This window comes from Mus caroli, unplaced genomic scaffold, assembly GCF_978045245.1.
Source record: "Mus caroli unplaced genomic scaffold, Mus_caroli_1 scaffold_3, whole genome shotgun sequence".
Classification (NCBI taxonomy): Eukaryota; Metazoa; Chordata; class Mammalia; order Rodentia; family Muridae; genus Mus; species Mus caroli.
In genome coordinates, this window is record NW_028227258.1 from 111,320,891 (window position 1) to 111,340,764 (window position 19,874).

Below are 19,874 nucleotides of genomic sequence, written 5' to 3' on the forward strand. Positions count from 1 at the left end.
CATGCACACACGGAACTTGTGCACACACAAACTTGTGCACACACAAACTTGTGCACACATATACTATGCCACACGAACACCAAGAAATAAAATTGAAACGCAATCCATCCAGGGTTGTTTTCAGCCTTGGTTCTGGCTTTTCTTTAGGAGGGTATACAGAGGTAGAGGCCCGTGTTCTTGCTTTCTGCATGGTGACCATGGTGGCTGGCGGGAGTCATGCATCTGTGATGGACAGAGGTGGTCCCTGTCTTTCACAATGATCTGAACAGTGCAATTCCTAGCCTTTGCCTTACTTTACCCATCTCCACTCTCTCCAGCCTCATCCTCCGATCTTATAAAACCTCCACCACGCTGTAGGTATTTCATAGGGAAATTCTGCTTTCAAACTGTGCTGAATAGGTTTCAAAGAAAATGAATGAAAGCCATTCTTTTCTCCCCTTTCCCATGAAGCGATTAGCTATGCAGCCTGGAGAAAACAGTTTCTATTTAAAAGGAGAACTACACAGAGAGCAACATCTTTCCTTTCTTCCAAACCGCACACTGAAAACAGCAGCTCCTCTCCTCTGGCTCAGTGCTGTGGCCCGCCCTCCCTTCTGGCGGCTCCCCTCCACCCTCCCTTCTTTGTGACACCCCTTCCTGGCTACAAGAACAGGTTATCAAGGTGATAATAAGCGAGAAAATGTTCCAGCCTTGTTTTAAGCCTCAGCCATACCACACTGCTTAATCAAGGTTAAATGCCTGTGTGAACCTATGTTTTTTACCCCTCTGGCCACGCGGCCCTAAGCCAGGCTGATCCGGCCTGACTTTGCCCTCTCTCCACCAGAGACCAGCTGGTGTGGATGATTGAGGTGGCCTCCGGATCGAGGCAGCTGCTGGCTTGCACTCGGAAATTCAGTCCTCTCCAGGTAATTCCTCAGCTTATAAAAAACTTCGGCAGTGAATTCTGAATTGGATGCCGCCCACTCTAAGCTGGATAATGACAGGCTCACTGACTTCCACAGACACGGAGCCTAGGCTGGGTAGGGAGCAAAATACTGTATAAGGCATTTCGTGAGAAAAATAACTTCAGACCGAGTTTCGCATAGCCCAGGCTGGCCTTGAATTCATTTATGTAGCTAACAAAAGATGGCTTTGGACTTCTCATCTCTGGGTCTCTACTCTCTTAGCACTGGGGTTATAAGCACTCACCACTATGTGTGGATTAAACCCAGAGCGCCAGACATGCTAGGCAAATCCTGTACTAGGCTGTATTCTCATCTCAGAAGCTGTGACCTATAAGATCTCACTAGCAGATTTCTAGCAACTTTCAGACTGTAGTCTCGCAATCTTCTCCCTCTTCTTCTGAGCTCTTCCATATCCTAGGTAAAGGGCCAGTGGTTGGCCTTGTGATGCAGGGGGCCCCCCCGGGGCCCACTCTTGGGGTTCTCAGCTTCATAATAAGAGAATCTATGAATGGACTCACATGGAAGCACAAGGAAAAATCTGCTCGTGTTGAAAAGAAAGCCCCAGGGCAGGTAAACTGTAAACTTCAGCAGTGGCCCGGAGAAGGAAGATGATACAAGAGAGAAGAAGAAGGGAAAAAAAACCCCAAACCCACGACTTTTTAAACTGCATTGGGTGGGGGTCGGGGGCGGGGTCAGACACAGGGGAGGGAGGGATGCTTTAGGGAGAGGGGGAAGAAGTTCTGAAGGTTGGGAAAAGAGCCCAAAGTGTTAAGAAAAGCATGTTTAGAAAAAGGACGGAAGAAGGTATATCCTTTTGTTTTAGGAGGCTATGCCGGGGCCTGGCAAACACAGAAGTGGGTCCTCATAGTCAGCTATTGGATGGAACACAGGGCCCCCAGTGGAGGAGCTAGAGAAAGTACCCAAGGAGCTAAAGGGGTCTGCAACCCTATAGGTGGAACAACAATATGAACTAACCAGTACCCTGGAGCTCGTGTCTCTAGCTACATATGTATCAGAAGATGGCCTAGTCGGCCATCAGTGGAAAGAGAGGCCCCTTGGTCTTGCAAACTTTATATGCCTCAGTGCAGGAGAATGCCAGGGCCAAGAAGTGGGAATGGGTGGGGAGGGGAGGTGTGGGGGAGGGTAAGGGGGGCTTTTGGGATAGCATTGCAAATGTAAATGAAAAAAATACCTAATTAAATAAAAAAAAAAAAAGAAAAAGGACGGAAGAGAGAAATTACACTCTGGCAGGCAGACTTCCATGCTGTAGCCCTGTGGCCCTGCAAGTTATTGTTCTAAGGGTAAGAGGTGGAAAGTTCTCAGCACAGGACTAATTATTCCACCTGTCCCTGCAGGAGAACCAAACTGCACTCTTGAGGGGGGCGGGGTGGGGGTCAGACCTTGGCCTCGTGAACAGCTTGGCTGCAACTGGAATGCTAGGTCTCCTTTTAAGCCAGAGATAGTATTCTCTTGATCAGGAGGGTTTTTGATGGGTTGTTGTTGGTTTTTTTTTTTTGTTATTGTTGTTTGTTTGTCTTTTTTCCCCCTCTAACCCTTGTTTGCTAGAGGAAGTGAAAATGGCTCTCGAATCTCGCCTTGGGGGAGGCCACTTTCCTTGCCTAGAGTACCGCTTTGGCCCTGAATTTGAATCCCTAACTAACTGCAGAAACGGGACATGGATTTACCATTGGACCACCACTGGCCCCATCATCCAGAACAAGAGGGATACTGGGCCTGGAGATGTTCCTCTGTGCTCAAAAAGGTTGCCTAGGGATTGAAGCAACCATTGTCATCCTTAAGATGTTTTGTGTCAGCAGTTAAGACTTTCCGCACTCCTCAAGCTGGTCCCATTCCTGAATGCAGAGTCTCGGGTGGTAGCTGATGCTGTAGTAACTGTCCTGGGTTCCCTCATGGAAATGACGGCTTGGCAGAGGGAGGACCTGAACGCCCTTCTTGTTTCCCCAAGCTTCAGCTCCTACTTGCAGAATGTATTTTGGCAAGTGCAAAATCCAATAGTCATTGAACCCTTGATAATCTTCTATGCCCTGTAGAAGGGTGCTTTTTTTTTTTTTTAATTCATCCGTTTCTTCAGGAGGTAAGAAATAAAGCCGTTCGGTTCTAAGCATAAATTAGCATTTTTAACAATGCTGTGCAAAAAAAATTGTAATTTAAATAGAACTGATTAGAATTTTGATAGGGCACCAAGGAACTTCTAAACAAATGCTGATCAGGTAATGAGTGGAACAAGTAATTTATTTCAGCGGTAGTGCTATCTGTTCCGTGATTGGGTCACAGTTTCCCAAACATATATAGTGACTGTTCATTAATTATGTACTTCTCGCTTGGTAATTGTCCAATTTAACTACGCACTGTGAGCTTATAGCCAAAGCTGCAGACGAGCACCGGAAAAAGTAACAGCCTAGATAAAAGCATATTTCCTTTCTGTAATAACATTCACTAATTCAAGGACTCAGAGAGAGGAGAGCTATTGTTAGACTCTGGCCTTGGTCTTGTCTTTGTGCGATGGGCTAAATGGCTCACCATTTGTTAAACAGGGACATTTAAACTCCAGAGTGCAGAGCTTTGCAAACAAGGCTGTGCTCTGGCATTTAGCCTGCCTTCATGGGAGCAGCCTCACCTTGCAACACACTGTAGATGGGGTGGTTCTGGAAGGTTTGTTATCTGTTGACTGCATGCTTTTCTTAGGCTGAGCCAGCCTGGAAAATGTTCTGACCTAACCCAGGTTAAGTTTCTAGACTTTCTCCTTTGAAATATTGGAGGCTTGTTGTTTTTTTTTTTTTTTACTAAGAGAACTGAAATGTTTTCCTTTTATTTCACATCTGGGAAATTATATCACCGTCACCACCACCATCATCATCATCATCATCATTGTCATTATTCAAAGTCACATTTAGCCAAGGCTGGGCTTGAACTTGCTATGTAGTGGAGGGTGATCTGAAACTCCCGAACCTTCTGCTTCCACCTCCAGGATGCTGCTTACATTAGGGAGGTTTTACCCTCATTGTGGGTTTGTCATTCTGTTTTAGTGACTGCTGTGTGTGTGTGTGTGTGTGTGTGTGTGTGTGCATGAAGTTGGATGGTGTATGTGTGTGGTGCATGTACATGAGTGTGTGCATAGGAACTTAGACTAGAGGAGGATATTCTTCTGAAACAGGCTTTCTCACTGAATCTGGAGCTAGGCTGGCTGCCAGCTAGTCCCAGTGTTCCTCTGCCTCTTTATTGCCTGTGACACTGGGGCTGGAGGCATGGCTGGGACCATCATTTTCCATGCTGGGGATTAGACTTTTGCAGCAAGTGCTGCTACCCATGGAGCCATTTCCCCAGTTCCTATCGATCAGTTCTCATTGGCAGTTGACAATCAGAGCACCAGCATTGATGCCTCAGTAGGATCTTGATATTCATATAGAATGCCACCTTCTGGAATGTAAGTTGGAAATTAAGACCCAAGAAAGGAAATAATCATAGCATGTCTCCCAACACAAAATGAAATATGTTTTAAAGGGAGAACTGTCTCTTTATCATGGGGTTAATGCTGTCTTCTTACCCTGTTTCCATGTGTAAAGGCTTCTCGGGAAGTCATCCTTGAAAGACACGCCTTTAATCCCAGCCTTTGGGAGGCAGAGGCAGGTGGATTTCTGAGTTTGAGGCCAGCCTGGTCTACAGAGTGAGTTCCAGGACAGCCAGGGCTATACAGAGAAACCCGGTCTTGAAAACCCAAAACCAAAACCAAAACCAAAACCAAAACCAAAACCAAAACCAAAACCAAAACCAAAAAAAAAAAAAAAGACACAGAAGAGAAGAAAGAACTGTGTAGTCTAATGCTAGGCATAGTGATTTATGCAAATAGCGACTGTCTTCATTACACATCTCTTACAAGGGAAACATGTTTCATCCTTTGGGCTTTTTGGTAATTACCAAGTACAAAGCAAATACATTAGTGACTTTTATGTCCCTATGACAAGAATACCTGACAGAAGCAACTTAAGGGAGAGAAGGTTAATTTTGGCCTACGGTTTCAGATGTTTCAGTCCACTGTGGGAAGCCATTGTGGGGGCAGTAATGTGGAGAGAGCGTGGGGAGGGGGTGTGTTCATGTCAATGGATCAGAAAGCCAGCAGCAGGGACCGGAGTAGGGGTTGGGGTGGGGTGGGTATAATCTTCAAAGGTCTGCCCCAAGTGACCAACTTCTAAGAGCCAGGGTCCACCTCTTAGAGCCGGGCGTGGTGGCGCACGCCTTTAATCCCAGCACTCTGGGAGGCAGAGGCAGGCGGATTTCTGAGTTCGAGGCCAGCCTGGGCTACAAAGTGAGTTCCAGGACAGCCAGGGATACACAGAGAAACCCTGTCTCGAAAAACAAAACAAAACAAAACAAAACAAAACAAAACAAAACGGCTCCACAGCTTTCAAAATAGCACCGCAAGCTGGAGACCAAGTGTTGAAGATCCAAGCTTGTTGGGGCCCACTTCACATCTAAACCATAATAACAACCATCTAAGGATGGGCCCTGTGGAGGGGCTATGTAAATTCAGCTGGGGCTTACCTAAACCTAGATGCAGGTAGCGGAATGACAAGGGTGGATAGTGACTTTCCATCTCCTGTCAATGCCAGAAGAAGGCCCTGAATCCTTGGGAGATGGAGTAACTGGCAGTATTGACTTATCTGGTGTGGATTTGGGGGATCTAACTTCAGTCCTCTGTAGTAGCCATAAGTGCCCCTAGCTGCTGGGCGAGCTATCTCTCCAGCTCTGAAAATTTTTTTCTTGTTCGAAATCAACAGCCACTCTTTCCTGGAGACTTTCTGTCGCCCGTGCTTACTGTGGCAAAGGGGAGGGGTGAAAGTTCATCCTTGCTGAAGAATCAGTGGCACCTTCATGTTCATGAAATCCGACCATCATTGGGCAAAACATCTCTTCTAGCAGACCCTTTGGCAGCGGAGCAAACTAAGACCAAGAGAGAATTTCCATGTTCAAAATAGGTAGGAAGCCCTGGACCAGAGCCACCTCAAAGCAGTCTTAAAGCCCTTTGGCTGTGCAGCTAACTCCGGCTCCCTTTTAAATAAAGTCAGAAGGCATTAGAAGCCTTGGGGGTTGCTGATGTTGTTTTCTGCAGCGATGATTTAGCTCTAATGAAATAAACTCTTTGGAAATATGCAAAGAGAAGATTTGCTACCTTGAAACAAACAAATGGCAAATGGGGGGAAACATTGTGTCTGGGCTAATTTATTTTCTCAGGCTCTACTAACTCTTGAGCAATTAGCTAGATTATTTCCCTAATGTGAACAATGGCTGTATTCGTCCTCAAACAATTAATTGGACAATTGTTCCGGGGTGGGCGTTTACTCTATGACTTTTCCCTTTGCCTGTCACTTCCCTCTTCAGAGATGCCTGGCTGGCTTAGTGGAGAGACGTTTCCACAAAGTAATGTGTGTGTGTGTGTGTGTGTGTGTGTGTGTGTGTGTGCATCTCTCTCTCTCTCTTTCTCTCTCTCTCTGCATGTGTAAGATTGTAAGCTCTCAAAATTCATCACAAAGAACCATGGCTGCACATCCCCTAAGCAGATCCCCACATACCTCTGGACTTTTATGTTCTGGTTTACCTTACATTCACTGAGCTCCGAGTTATAATGTCTCCATTATTTTGGTGGGCACACTAGAGTTGATTGTTTCTCTCAGCAGCCGTCAGCCGCCCCCTGCGAGACCTCCACGGCTCACCTTATCATAATATTGGAAAGCAATTTCTCTTGACTGCTGTGAACCAATGCCAGAAACCCAAAACGCTGCCACAGCCATTAAGTGATTTCCAATTAGTTAATTGGTTTCACAGGCTGCTTCTTTCTAAACTGCACCTTAAATGAAAAGCAGAACCATCCATTTTTGAAGGGAGGAAAAAAATCCTGGGGCCTCTGGGTTTTAAAATCCCAAAGCACAGCATACTTTGGAAGAAACCTCACTAGAAATACCAGTCCCGCAGCACGCAGAGGGGAGTGGCACTGCCCTCTGACTCCCTGCTTGGCTGGGGGTGCTTTGCCCACTTTTACTTGGGAAACCATGCAGTGTCACAGGACAGGGATGGTTGAGATTAGCATGGATTCTCCTTTGTGCCAGCATCCTGGCTTCTGCATTGGGGGCTGCCGGGTTGCCTGGGCATGTCTGCTGCTGGCACTTTATTAAACGTCACTCAGAGTAGGGCAAAGCCTCTTAGGATGGCTCTTTAAGAGGATATCTACCCCTCTTTTCCCTCCCTCCTTCCTCTGCCCTCCCCCCACCCACCTCTCACATTTGCTGAGTGTGATAGCTCCCATCTATATGCCAGCATTCAGGTGGATCATGACTTTGAGGATAGCCCAGGCTCCATAGTGAGTCTGAGGTTAGCCTAGTTTATATACTGAGATTTTGTTTCAAAATGTACAAAACAACAACAAAAAACCCACCCCATGAGCACCATGATCACCGAGAGCACCATGAACACCGTGAGCACCAAGAGAACTATAAGCACTGTGAGCACCATGAGTACTGTGAGCACTATGAGCACTGTGAGCACCATGAGCACTGTGAGCACCATGAGCACTGTGAGCACCATGAGTACTGTGAGCACTATGAGCACCGTGAGCACCATGAGCACTGTGAGCACTGTGAGCACTATGAGCACTGTGAGCACTATGAGCACTATGAGCACCGTGAGCACTGTGAGCACTGTGAGCACTATGAGCACTGTGAGCACTATGAGCACTATGAGCACCGTGAGCACTGTGAGCACTATGAGCACTGTGAGCACTATGAGCATAGTGAGCACTATGAGCACCGTGAGCACTGTGAGCACTGTGAGCACTGTGAGCACCGTGAGCACTGTGAGCACTGTGAGCACTATGAGCACTGTGAGCACTATGAGCACTATGAGCACTGTGAGCACTATGAGCATAGTGAGCACTATGAGCACTGTGAGCACTGTGAGCACTGTGAGCACTGTGAGCACCGTGAGCACTGTGAGCACTGTGAGCACTATGAGCACTGTGAGCACTATGAGCACTATGAGCACCGTGAGCACTGTGAGCACTATGAGCACTGTGAGCACTGTGAGCACTATGAGCACCGTGAGCACCATGAGCACTGTGAGCACCATGAGCACTGTGAGCACTATGAGCACCGTGAGCACTGTGAGCACTGTGAGCACTATGAGCACTGTGAGCACTATGAGCACTATAAGCACCGTGAGCACCATGAGCACTGTGAGCACTATGAGCACTGTGAGCACTGTGAGCACTATGAGCACTGTGAGCACTGTGAGCACTATGAGCACTATGAGCACTGTGAGCACTATGAGCACTGTGAGCACTGTGAGCACTATGAGCACTATGAGCATAGTGAGCACTATGAGCACCGTGAGCACTGTGAGCACTATGAGCACTGTGAGCACTGTGAGCACTGTGAGCACTGTGAGCACCGTGAGCACTGTGAGCACTGTGAGCACTATGAGCACTGTGAGCACTGTGAGCACTGTGAGCACTATGAGCACTGTGAGCACTATGAGCACCGTGAGAACTGTGAGCACTGTGAGCACTATGAGCACTGTGAGCACTATGAGCACTGTGAGCACTATGAGCACTGTGAGCACTGTGAGCACTGTGAGCACCATGAGCACTGTGAGCACTATGAGCACTGTGAGCACTGTGAGCACTATGAGCACTGTGAGCACCATGAGCACTGTGAGCACTATGAGCACTGTGAGCACTGTGAGCACTATGAGCACTGTGAGCACTGTGAGCACTATGAGCACTATGAGCACTGTGAGCACTGTGAGCACTGTGAGCACCACCAAGCTACTTTGGGTACCTGGACCTATGGTTAAGTGGGAGAGTACTTGCACAGCACAAGACTGGGTTCTCAGCACCAGGGGAAAAAAAATCTGAGTTTTTTGAAAGGGAATGTGATGGTTATGTTCGGGGACTGCCAAAAAGAATGAGTTGGCTAGGCAGTGGTGATGCACGTCTTTAATCCCAGCACTCGGGAGGCAGAGGCAGGCAGATTTCTGAGTTTAAGGCCAGCCTGGTTTACAGAGTGAGTTCCAGGACAGCCAGGACTACACAGAGAAACCCTGTCTCGAAAAACCAAACCAAACCAAATTAAAAAAAAATTGAGCTGCAGGGGATGGGCAAGGGTCTGGAGTAGCACATGTGTTAGTGGCAAGGCTGTAATCTTGATTCTTGACATACTTGATTTGCACAATAGAGTAAATATTTGCCCAACAGGAGAAATAAAATAGGGTAATAACCGATTGACTCATAAACAATCCATTTTTTCCCAATAGAGGAAAACTGGCTTTAGTAGTGGACAGAATGCATACACAGGGGGATGGAAGTGTCCCCCAACCCTTTAGCCACAGACAACTCCTAAGTAGTAGTTAAAAGGTGGGCTTGGGTTTTCTCTTTCTACCGTGTGGGTCGCAGGGACTGAACTCAGGTCATCAGGGAGCAAGCCATCTGGCTGTCTAGGATGTCTGCATGTGTTCTGTGAAGCCACAAGCCTCGCCATCACACAATAAATAATTTAAAAACTTGAGAACAGATTCCGAAACCAGACTATGTGTGTGGACATGCTGACAGCTGCTTCCCAGTTGTACGGCTTTGGGCAACATTATCCGACTTGTCTATGCTCGGTCTTCTGGGAAATGGGGAGAACAGAACCCTTTTCATAGGGCTGTTATGAGGAATAAATGAGTCAGGTTTATAAATCCCTTAAAACCACATCTGGTACATGGCTTGTTAAATAAACTGCATGGTATGATTTGAGAATCTCCTTTGTTCTCCAAGCAGGGGGGAAAAATCGTCTCATGTTATGCTTAGTTACCTGCCAGATTTCAAACTCAAAGGAGGGTCATGGATGAGATTGGACCGAGCTAGACAGGCAGTCTGTCAGTCTGTCTCCTGATCACCTCTTTAAGATTGTTTCTCTTAAACTCAGTCAGTGCTAGATATTTCTGTTGGGAGGAGGGAGAGCAGAGAGGGCTGAGGTTCAGTTAGTAGAGTACTTGTTTATCAAGTTTGAAGCCCCAGGTGGGATCCTAACACTAAGTAACTGGGTACTGTTACTTAGTGTAACTGTGTGACAGCAGTCCCAGTACTAGGGAAGGGAAGGCAGGAAGGTCAGAGCTCAGGGCAGCACAGTGAGTTTTGGGTTCCCCGACACTCTGACTCACAGTTACAATCCTAACTTGCAAGACCGAGGTACGAGGATTGCCAAGAACTTGAGGCTACCTGGACTGCATCACTAGCCAGGGCTTGAGTGAGAGAGACTCTCAAACAGAAAACACTCACACACTCACACACACACACACACACACACACACACACACACACACACACACACACACACACAGAGACCAGCCAGTTTGGGGTTTAAAGACGAATCTCAGTTGGTAGAATACTTGCTAAGCATGCAAGAGGCCCTGGGTTTGATAGGCAGCACGGCTTAAAGTGGACACTGTAGGGCATGCTAATCCCAGCTTTCTGGGATAGGAGCTGGCAACAGGAGGATCATGGTTATCCTTGGCTACATAGTGAGTTTGAAACAAGTCTGGGCTACATGAGGCCCTGTGCCGTTATTTTTTTTTTAAAGCAATGTTTATGTATAGAAGTGGATTAAATGTAAATGGTGCACACACGCACGCACGCACGCACGCACGCATGCACAGGAAGCAAACCTTTGGCATGAGGGAAAGAAGATGCAGAGAAGGGAAAGTCAGTATTTCCTTGAGAGGACCAGGGAGGAGAAAGCAGTCAAGGGGGCCGAGGGAGTGGGGGCAGCAAATCTCACTGTGGGTTTCCTTCTGCTGTAGATCCATCGTCACTTCAGTGGCCCGTAGGCCTTTGGTAATGACTTAAGGGGTCAAAATTTAAAACCAGATTGGACGTGTTGATAAAACACAATCTTTATAGAAAGCTGCTGGAGCCTGTGGGGTACTTCCAGCCCCTGGAAGTGGTCCCCAGGTGGGTGTTCCCTGGATAACTGCCTCCTTCATCCAGCACCAGTCATTGTCTGACTTTCTTTCAGGTGACTTGATGGTGGGCACAAGCAGGGAGTTTATTTAGAGGCATGCTTTGCTGGCCTTGACAGTAACTCTTAGAAACTTGCCTCTCCTCGTGTGTGGGCTCTTTTTTTCTTTTTTAAAAATTATTTTTAGGTTTCCTTAGACAGCACATCCATTGGAGCTGAAACCGTAGCTTGAGAAATACCAAGTACGAAACTTCCTTATGCACAGTTCTTTGACATTGTGTGCTTTGAAAGTGGAATGCTTTTGGGAGAAGTGAGTCCCTCACCTCCTTCCCACCCCCAGCCTGGTCATTTTTCACTACCTTATTATGAGAAAGAGAGGGAGAGAGAGAGAGAGAGAGAGAGAGAGAGAGAGAGAGAGAGAGAGAGAGAGAGAGAGAGAGAGAGAGAGAGAAAGAGAAATTTCTTTTTGCTTTCATGAAATAGAATTCAGTGCTTTCTACTCCCAGGTTTTGAGAATAGAATCGGCTAGTTCAAATTGTTAATCAGTTTGAAGGAAAGAAGCCATCAGAGAGAATGCAGCATTTTTCTTTTCTAAAGAAGCAATGCGTCTTTTTTCCCCCTTTTGATACATTTACTTGTAGGGTCCATGAAGACAGCTAGGACTTTATGAATATTAGATTGGCCAACCAGCCATCCTGCCCTGCCATCCAGGAACTTACAATCCACCCTCACAAGGTCAAGACTGTGCCCCTTTACTTTTTAAATATTTTATTACCTTTTGTTCGTGGGAAACAAAAATCTCAAGTATTCCCATTCAGGGATGTTGAATTAGACTGACTTATTAAAGAATTAGATTTTTTTATGAGCCAATGAAAAGTTTTCTTGGAGTTCTTGCCTGACTAATGTTAATACCTTTTAGGAAAGAGCATTAGTATGCTACTAAAAATAACACCACTGGAGGATTCGTGGCTGACAGTGATGGCCCACATGGGTATCTGGGTGTCTCTGAGGCTGAGGAGAGGAAGCCCCAGGACACAGGACACAGGACTTTGGTTTCAGTTAGTCACAGGACTTACGGCCACCATTCAATTACATAGGATTCTCTGCTTAGGTTTTCTCTGTTGAATGGCTTTTCTGCTTCAGATGGCAGCAGAATGTCCCAACAGTCCATGCGTGTCTAAAAGCCTGATTAAATGTATTGCACTGTGCATGGAATATTCTAGTCTCCAGATATTATTTATGTTGAGACAAGGCCTGTCTTGTGGGACAAGAGATGCAGTAAACACCACATACTTAATGGATGTAATGGGTGATCTTCCCCCCTCCCCCCAGGATACTGCATGTGGCTGTCTGGGCTCTGAGGCCCTTGGTACGCGCTTGGCTTCTTCCTGACCTGCAGTAAACCCACGTACCCTGCTCGCTGTGCATTAGAAGTAAACAGATGCACTGGCTTGAATCGATATTGGCATTAAGCGGCTCCTGAGCTTTCTGTCAGTGTCTCTGATAGGAGAGGGTATTCTCTGGTTGCAGTGGGTTTGGGCGACAGGAAATTTAAGACTAAATGGGCTGGAAGTTTAATCCTTGGATGCATTTAAGTCTCCTGACTTTTACCTCAGTCAATAGGAGGAAGGGGATGCTCTCTGTTAGCACTGGGCTCTTCTTTCCCACTGCTCAGACTCTTCCTGCCCATTGCTTCAGGCTTCCTCCCATGGCGAGATGTCTGGGCTTCACTTGCTCAGAAGCTCAGAGGTCCGTGGAGGTTTACACTGATTCCCACCTACCGTCCTCGGTGTCTTATGTTATTAATCTTGCAATTTATTTTCTACTTCAAGAGAAAGTACCAAGTGACCAAGAGAAAGTACCAAGTGACCAAGCACACGCTGAAGTTTCTAGAAAGGAAAGCCACACCGTGTTAAAGCTTCTACAGGGTCGGTCCATGTAGGATGTCCGTGACCATGGAGATCAGAGATGTTACTGGTTTGGAGACAATTACCTGGTCTATTTTTAATAGACATCCATTGTCCACCTCTGCATGTGACCCGGTATCCTTATGACCATCAGGTAAAATTCTGTTGGAATATACAAACAGAACCTTAGCTCCCACCAACCTGAAAGCTAAGAATGTCACCATGAACTATTTGAGACCTGTAGCAGAAACTTTTCTCTTTTGTTATAACCACCTACCTGGTATTTACACCACTGAATTAAAAAAAAATAACCATTGACTTATTGTATTCTCTGCTTGTACTATTAAAAAAACCCATTACCATATTGCAACATGAATTTCCAGGTAACCTAAATCCGCATTCTATGACTGTGTCACTCACACTTGGCTCCAGAATAAACTTCCTTAGTCCCTTGAGGTAAGAGGCGGGGTTTGAGTTAATACCAGCCACTAGGGTTTAGGAGAGTTTGTGTCACCCGTGAGTGCTTAGGAGCTAGAACATCACCCTTCACAGCAGCTTCTGTTAACTGGATCATTCATTTGTTTATTTCGTGGCTCTGAGGATTGAAAACAGGGCCTTGGGTAGCACTTTATACTAAGCTGTGCTCCTAGATCCTGTTTAATTTAATTTAATTTAACTTAATTTATGTCTACGAGTGTTTTGTCTGTATGTATGTCTGTGCACCATGTGTATACCTGGTGCCTGTGGAGGAGGTCAGAACAGGGTATTGGATCCCTTGGTACTGGAGTTACAGACAGTTGTGAGCTGCTGTATGGGTGCTGGGAATTAACTTGGGTCCCCTGGAAGTGCAGATGGTGCTCTTAACCACCAAATCATTTTTCCTCCCATTTTTTTTAAAGACAGGTTCTCAAAGTGTACACATGGAGGGACCCGTGGGTCCAGCTGCATATGTAGTGGAGGATGGCCTTGTCAGGCATCAATGGGAGGAGAGGCCTTTGGTCTTCTGAAGGATTGATGCCCCAGTGTAGGGGAATGCCAGGGCAATGAGGTAGGAGTGGATGGGTGGGGGTGGGGGGGGGAGCATCCTCATAGAAGCAGGGGGAAGTGGGATGGAATGGGGATTTGCAGAGGGGAAACCTGGAGAGGGGATAACATTTGAAATGTAAATAAATAAAATATCCAATAAAAAAAAAGACAGGTTCTCACTCTATAGCCTTGTATAATCTAGAACTCACTATGTAGACAGATTGACCTGGAACTCACAGTGACTTGTCTGTCTCTGCCCTCCAAATGCTGAGATTAAAGTGTGGACCACCGTGCTCAGCCACTGTGTAGCCCTGGCTGTCTTTGAACTTACAATCAATCTGTCTTCACCGACCCAGTCCTGGGATCACCACACCCAGCTACTTAATTGTGATTCTTAACACAACTTTGTGGATCATGGCTCTATATGAGAATCTGGTAAAAATCATGGATCATATCACGGGAGAGAAAATGTTAGGAGGTGCAACCATTTACATGTAATGCCAGAAATGTCTGAGCTCCCAGGAGTCTAAGCAGGAGCTCATTCGGGGTACTGCCTCCTCTTTAAATAATCAGTTGATAGAGTATACCTGAAAGAACGCTTGTTGCTTAGGAGAGACTAAACAAACACCACATAATCTACTGGCTTTCTACATTGCAAGCAGAAAAGGCTCCATGCTGACCCCAGGACGTCTATCTGTAGCTTCCCCTTATATTTAGTTTTGACAATCTGTCATGATCAAGTGACAGAGACACCTCTGAGCAGAGAACATCATCCTTGACACGTCTTTCAGGTGGCCTGCTGAACCTTGTTTGGACACATATGGCCTTTCCAAACAGACAGACAGACAGATGGACAGATAGGCACAAACCCAACAAAAAGCCTTCCCTTTCTTGTTGGACTCTTCCATGGAGTCCTGAGTGTGCTGCTACCCAATCAGGTGGAGTGTTCTGTTGATGTCCCTGTCTCTGCTCCCTATATGAGATCGACGACATTAATCCTCAGGCCCGTCTCTGTGTCTGTATTTTGGCAAACTGTGTGGTACCCACTCTCCAGACAGGGCTGGAGATCTGCCTTATGTCATCCCTTCAGATCCAGGGCGATGGGAACCGTTTCCTCCCTACCTACATCTGTGCGTGCAGCCCGCTTTGTTATATGTTTAAGTGCAAAATGGGATGTTGGAGGCTGGCTGAAATCCAATTTATCTGAGCCACATTAGCAGTTAACCTGGAGGATTCAGGTACCTTGGATTGTGTTTTTATAGCCCTGTTACCAGGATTGGCTTGTGTGCTGTGTAAAGCAAGTAAATGAACTGGATAATCGCCATATTTCTATTCTACTCCGTGCTGTGTAGCCCGTGCCTCTGGAAGCAAAAGTTCTCTCTACAACAAAGTCACTTCTCAAGAACAATTATGCCCCCTGGGGGTGAATATCTCTGTCACTGTGTGCCAAGGATGACTAAACAAATTGGCTCTGAATCACCTTTCCTTCATTTAACTCTCATTTGATGTTTTTCCTGCTGCAGATCAAAGAAGATGGCAAAAGGACACTCTAAAACAAACAAACAAACACCCCAACAACAACAACAACAACAGTCAAACAAATAAACAACTGCCATGCTAATTGCACTCCCTCCCCCCAGCTAATGGAAACACCTTCACAACGATGGAAAAAACAATGGTCCAGGCATTATTTAATTATTCTACCTCTGCTTTTTAAATATCTGCATCAGTGAGTTTATGTATCAAATGTTAATGTGGATTAAGATCAACCAGGGGTCGCGCTAAGAGGTCTATCTTGACTCAGGGGTCTGGTGACACGGGGAGTCTACATTTTGGACAAACTCCTAGCCACATGGTTGCTGCTGGGCTGTGAGCAGACCTTGGAGATGTGAGATGGACCTGTTTGTGAGGTAGCTGTGCACATCCATGAGGCCACCCATACAGGACACCTATCACCCAGGGCCTCTTGTAGCTCCTCTCCTGGCTACGCTGACTGCTTCTTATAGCTCAGCTCTGCTTTCTTTCAGCTGGTGGTGAGTGGAAAGGCACTGGTCTCGAGAGAAGAGTAAATAGGTTTTAGTAGAGTCAAGGAAGATTCCACCTAACTGCAAGCTATCACCCACTAAGAAACGCCATTGCCTGCAAGTCCTTATTGCCCCCTCAGTAGTTAAAAGTTCTAAGTAGAAAATCATTTGTCACTCAAAATCTAGAGCAGACTAGGAAAGTGGACTCGGGAATGTAAATTCCCTGAGCCTTATAGTTTTGATTCCGCAAGGTAGCAAGGAGCAATCATGTGGAGCTTGTGTAAGACGTGAATGTGGTGCTGGTCACACCCACGTATTCTGTCTTCACCCTCCCTTAGTGCCTTAGCTTGTTCGCTGTCTCTCAGAAAAACCCCCGGAACTCTTTCCTGGAGCCAACTGAGGAGAGATGAGCAACGGACGCATGTAAACATTTATCGTTTCCATCCCAAGTGCCTGGTATCTCTGAGCAACTGCTAGTAGCTGTGCTTCTTCAATAACAGAGTAAACCATTAGCCTTTGTGAGTTTCTTCTTCACCTCTCAGTGACCGGGGCCAGATCTCCTCATCTCAAGTTCTCTGCTATTCTGTGGTTCTAAGAACCCAGAGAAGTAGAAGCAGTCAACATTGTACCTGCCTGTGGCTTTTTACCCCTGAACACAAAGGCCTTTGTTAGTCCTTTTTGTTTCATGGCAGGCAGAAATGGGTCTCTCTCTCTCTCTCTCTCTCTCTCTCTCTCTCTCTCTCTCTCTCTCTGTGATGGTCACAGGATGGTAAGTGAGGAATGAATGTTTCCCTCTATTTCCTGTTGGAACACTGCCTGTTTTGTGTTTTATTTTCAAAAGGAAAAAAAATGGTTTATGACAAAGAATCCTGCCTTGGAGAAATGGCTTGGTTGCTGAAGTGCTTGCCGGGCAAGCAGGAAGACCTGTGTTCCATTTGCAGAATCCTGAGAAGTAAGGCAGGTTGGGCGTGCACATGCATGTGACCCTTGTGGTGGGGAGGCTGGGGCAACAGATCCCTGGAATCCACTGCTCAGCCGGCCTAGCTGATGTGGGGTCCCCCAGGTCAGTGAGAGACCCTATAACAGAGAGAGAGAGAGAGAGAGAGAGAGAGAGAGAGAGAGAGAGAGAGAGAGAGAGAGAGAGAGAGGAAGGACATTTGAAGTTGACTTCTAGCCTCCATTTGTACCCATGTATACATGTGTTCATGCACAAAGAATTCCCACATGCGAAAGTGAGACAGTGGGAAGGAGAGTCCATCTTGTCACTTCTCTTCGTCTCTTCTTCTCTGAGTGTGACATGGAGACCCATCACCCTAACGTCAGTTCCCCAAGGTTCAGCTTTCAAAATCGTTATGTTTCTGTGTAAATGGTGATGTTAGGCAGCTGAATTGAGGAAGTATGCTGTTTAAGGGCACGCGTAAACCTGTGTTGGACCGGGGACTCGAGAAATGAATATAGGGAAACTGTTCCATATTGGGGGCGGTGAGGGACGTAGGCGTGGCCCGAGCACTGCACTCAGCTGGTTTAATCTCACTGCTTTTCCTGTGTGGGGACTGGGGATTAGCTGTTTGTAATGAAGACCAGGACTCATTGGCTTAGCTTGAAACAAGAATGAGAGGTGGGTGGGTAGGAAGGGAGGGAGGGAGAGAGAGAGAGAGAGAGAGAGAGAGAGAGAGAGAGAGAGAGAGAGAGAGAGAGAGAGAGAGAGAGAGAGACAGCACCAGTTTTCATTCTTGAGGTCTGGTGGGCAGGAAATGAAGCAGAGCACGGGGAGTGGGTGATGGATGACCGGAGGGGACTCCTCTGTCCTTGTACAGTATCCGTTCACATTGGATTGGCTTTGGAAGTCCCAATCTGCAAACTACAGGGGCTGGGCTAAGATTCTAAATCAAGTCTTTCTCTGTTGCTTGCCTTGCGTGTCGGGGAAGTGCTTAGGCACTGAGTGAAAGAGCAACCCTAGATTTTACATGGCTCAGGAGAGCATAAGTCCTTCTGTAGCTGTTAGGCAAATGGCTTTGCACTTCATCCTATATATGCACATATGTATATACATGTGTGTGTGTATGTTTTATATATATATATATATATATACATATATACACATATGGATATATGTATGTGTATATATGAATGTATGAGTGTATGTATGTATGTATGTATGTATGTATATATTATCTCTTTGTCTTTCTCTCTCTTTACACACACACACACACAGTCTCCCTTTCCCTTTTCTTACTGAAGACCAAATATGGGGTGTTCCTTTGGAGAATGTTGTTGTGAAGGCTGCTGTCTAGTTGAGTCGCTTCTGAAGCAAGAACAGTCAGTGTCATTAATTTCCCCCTGTGCCGTGTGGGCTGTGGAACATGATGAATCGCATTGCCACTTCAAAATGGGAGCCTTCCGAGGCAGGTGGCTGAGTGGGCTGGCGAGAGGCTTGGGAGGGTTAAGACGCTGTGCTGTCAGCAGCAGGGCCACCCTTGCGTAGATGGATGGCATTCTGAAACAGAATCTGAGGGGCTGGGGCTGCAGTCCAGATGGAGAGCGGCAGCTAAACCCGAGACCTGCTGTGGGCTCCTGAGTTATGGTCGATCAAGGTCTGATGAGTGGGTGGCTAGAAGACCACCCAGGATGGAGAAGGGACCAGAGATTGTAGTGTACATGGGAGAGATCAAAGATCAAGCTCATTTAGCAGCCAAAGAGCAATCTCTGGTCTTGTCTCTGTCTTATTTATTAACTTCAGTTCTTCCAAGACTGTAGGGAAGGATTTGGAATGGTTCCATACGACTTCCAAGGAGGAAATGGAGCCCGTTTTGGCTCTGTGGAAGAGAAAAGTTGAGGTAGAAAAGGCAGCTTCCTGGGAAAGTGAATTTCTGTCACTTCCAGGGGAATGTGGAGGCCAGGATGCATTTGGCCCAGGTGACCTCTAGAGACCTTTAGATGATGTCAGCCAAAGATTCTATGGCTTTTCATCACCTCGCTTCTCAAATGGCAAGTCACAGGCAGTTTCTGGCCCGGATAAAACTACCTGTCCTGCCTGGGACAGACACTAATTTCCTGTGGAAGTGGAGCCATGAAAGGATTGTCTTGACTTGTTTACTGTTTCCCCTTTCAGAAATTAGAGGATGAAAAAGGATGCATAGTTTCTATGCAGCCCAGTTTAGAGGACAGAACATAGAGTTTAGAATTGGATTCTATCTTGAACATGTCCTTTTTATGTAGTTTTAAGCAAACACCAGACCTTTAGCGAGTAAACTGTGGCTGTTGTGTTCCCTTTATGTCATTGTAAGCATTAGCTGAGGAGATAGGGACAGTGGTGGTGACAAGGCCTGGCACCAAGCTCACTCAACAGGTGGAAGATACGCCGTGACAATGGAAAGTAACAGTGCTGGGGCCAGGAATGACTTCAAAGACAAGGCTAACTCACATGCACAGCAAACCTTTGCTGGGGTTAGGCATGACTCAAAGACAAGGCTAGCTCACATGCACAGCAACCCTTTGTCTGGGGGTAGGAATGACTCAAAGACAAGGCTAGCTCACATGCACAGCAAACCTTTGGGCGTAGGAATGACTTAAAGACAAGGCTAGCTCACATGCACAGCAAACCTTTGCTGGGGTTAGGCATGACTCAAAGTCAAGGCTAGCTCACATGCACAGCAAACCTTTGCTGGGGTTAGGCATGACTCAAAGACAAGGCTAGCTCACATGCACAGCAAACCTTTGCTGGGGTTAGGCATGACTCAAAGACAAGGCTAGCTCACATGCACAGCAAACCTTTGCTGGGGTTAGGCATGACTCAAAGACAAGGCTAGCTCACATGCACAGCAAACCTTTGCTGGGGTTAGGCATGACTCAAAGACAAGGCTAGCTCACATGCACAGCAAACCTTTGCTGGGGTTAGGCATGACTCAAAGACAAGGCTAGCTCACAAGCCCAGGAAACCTTTGTATTAGTAGCTGTTGTGAATAG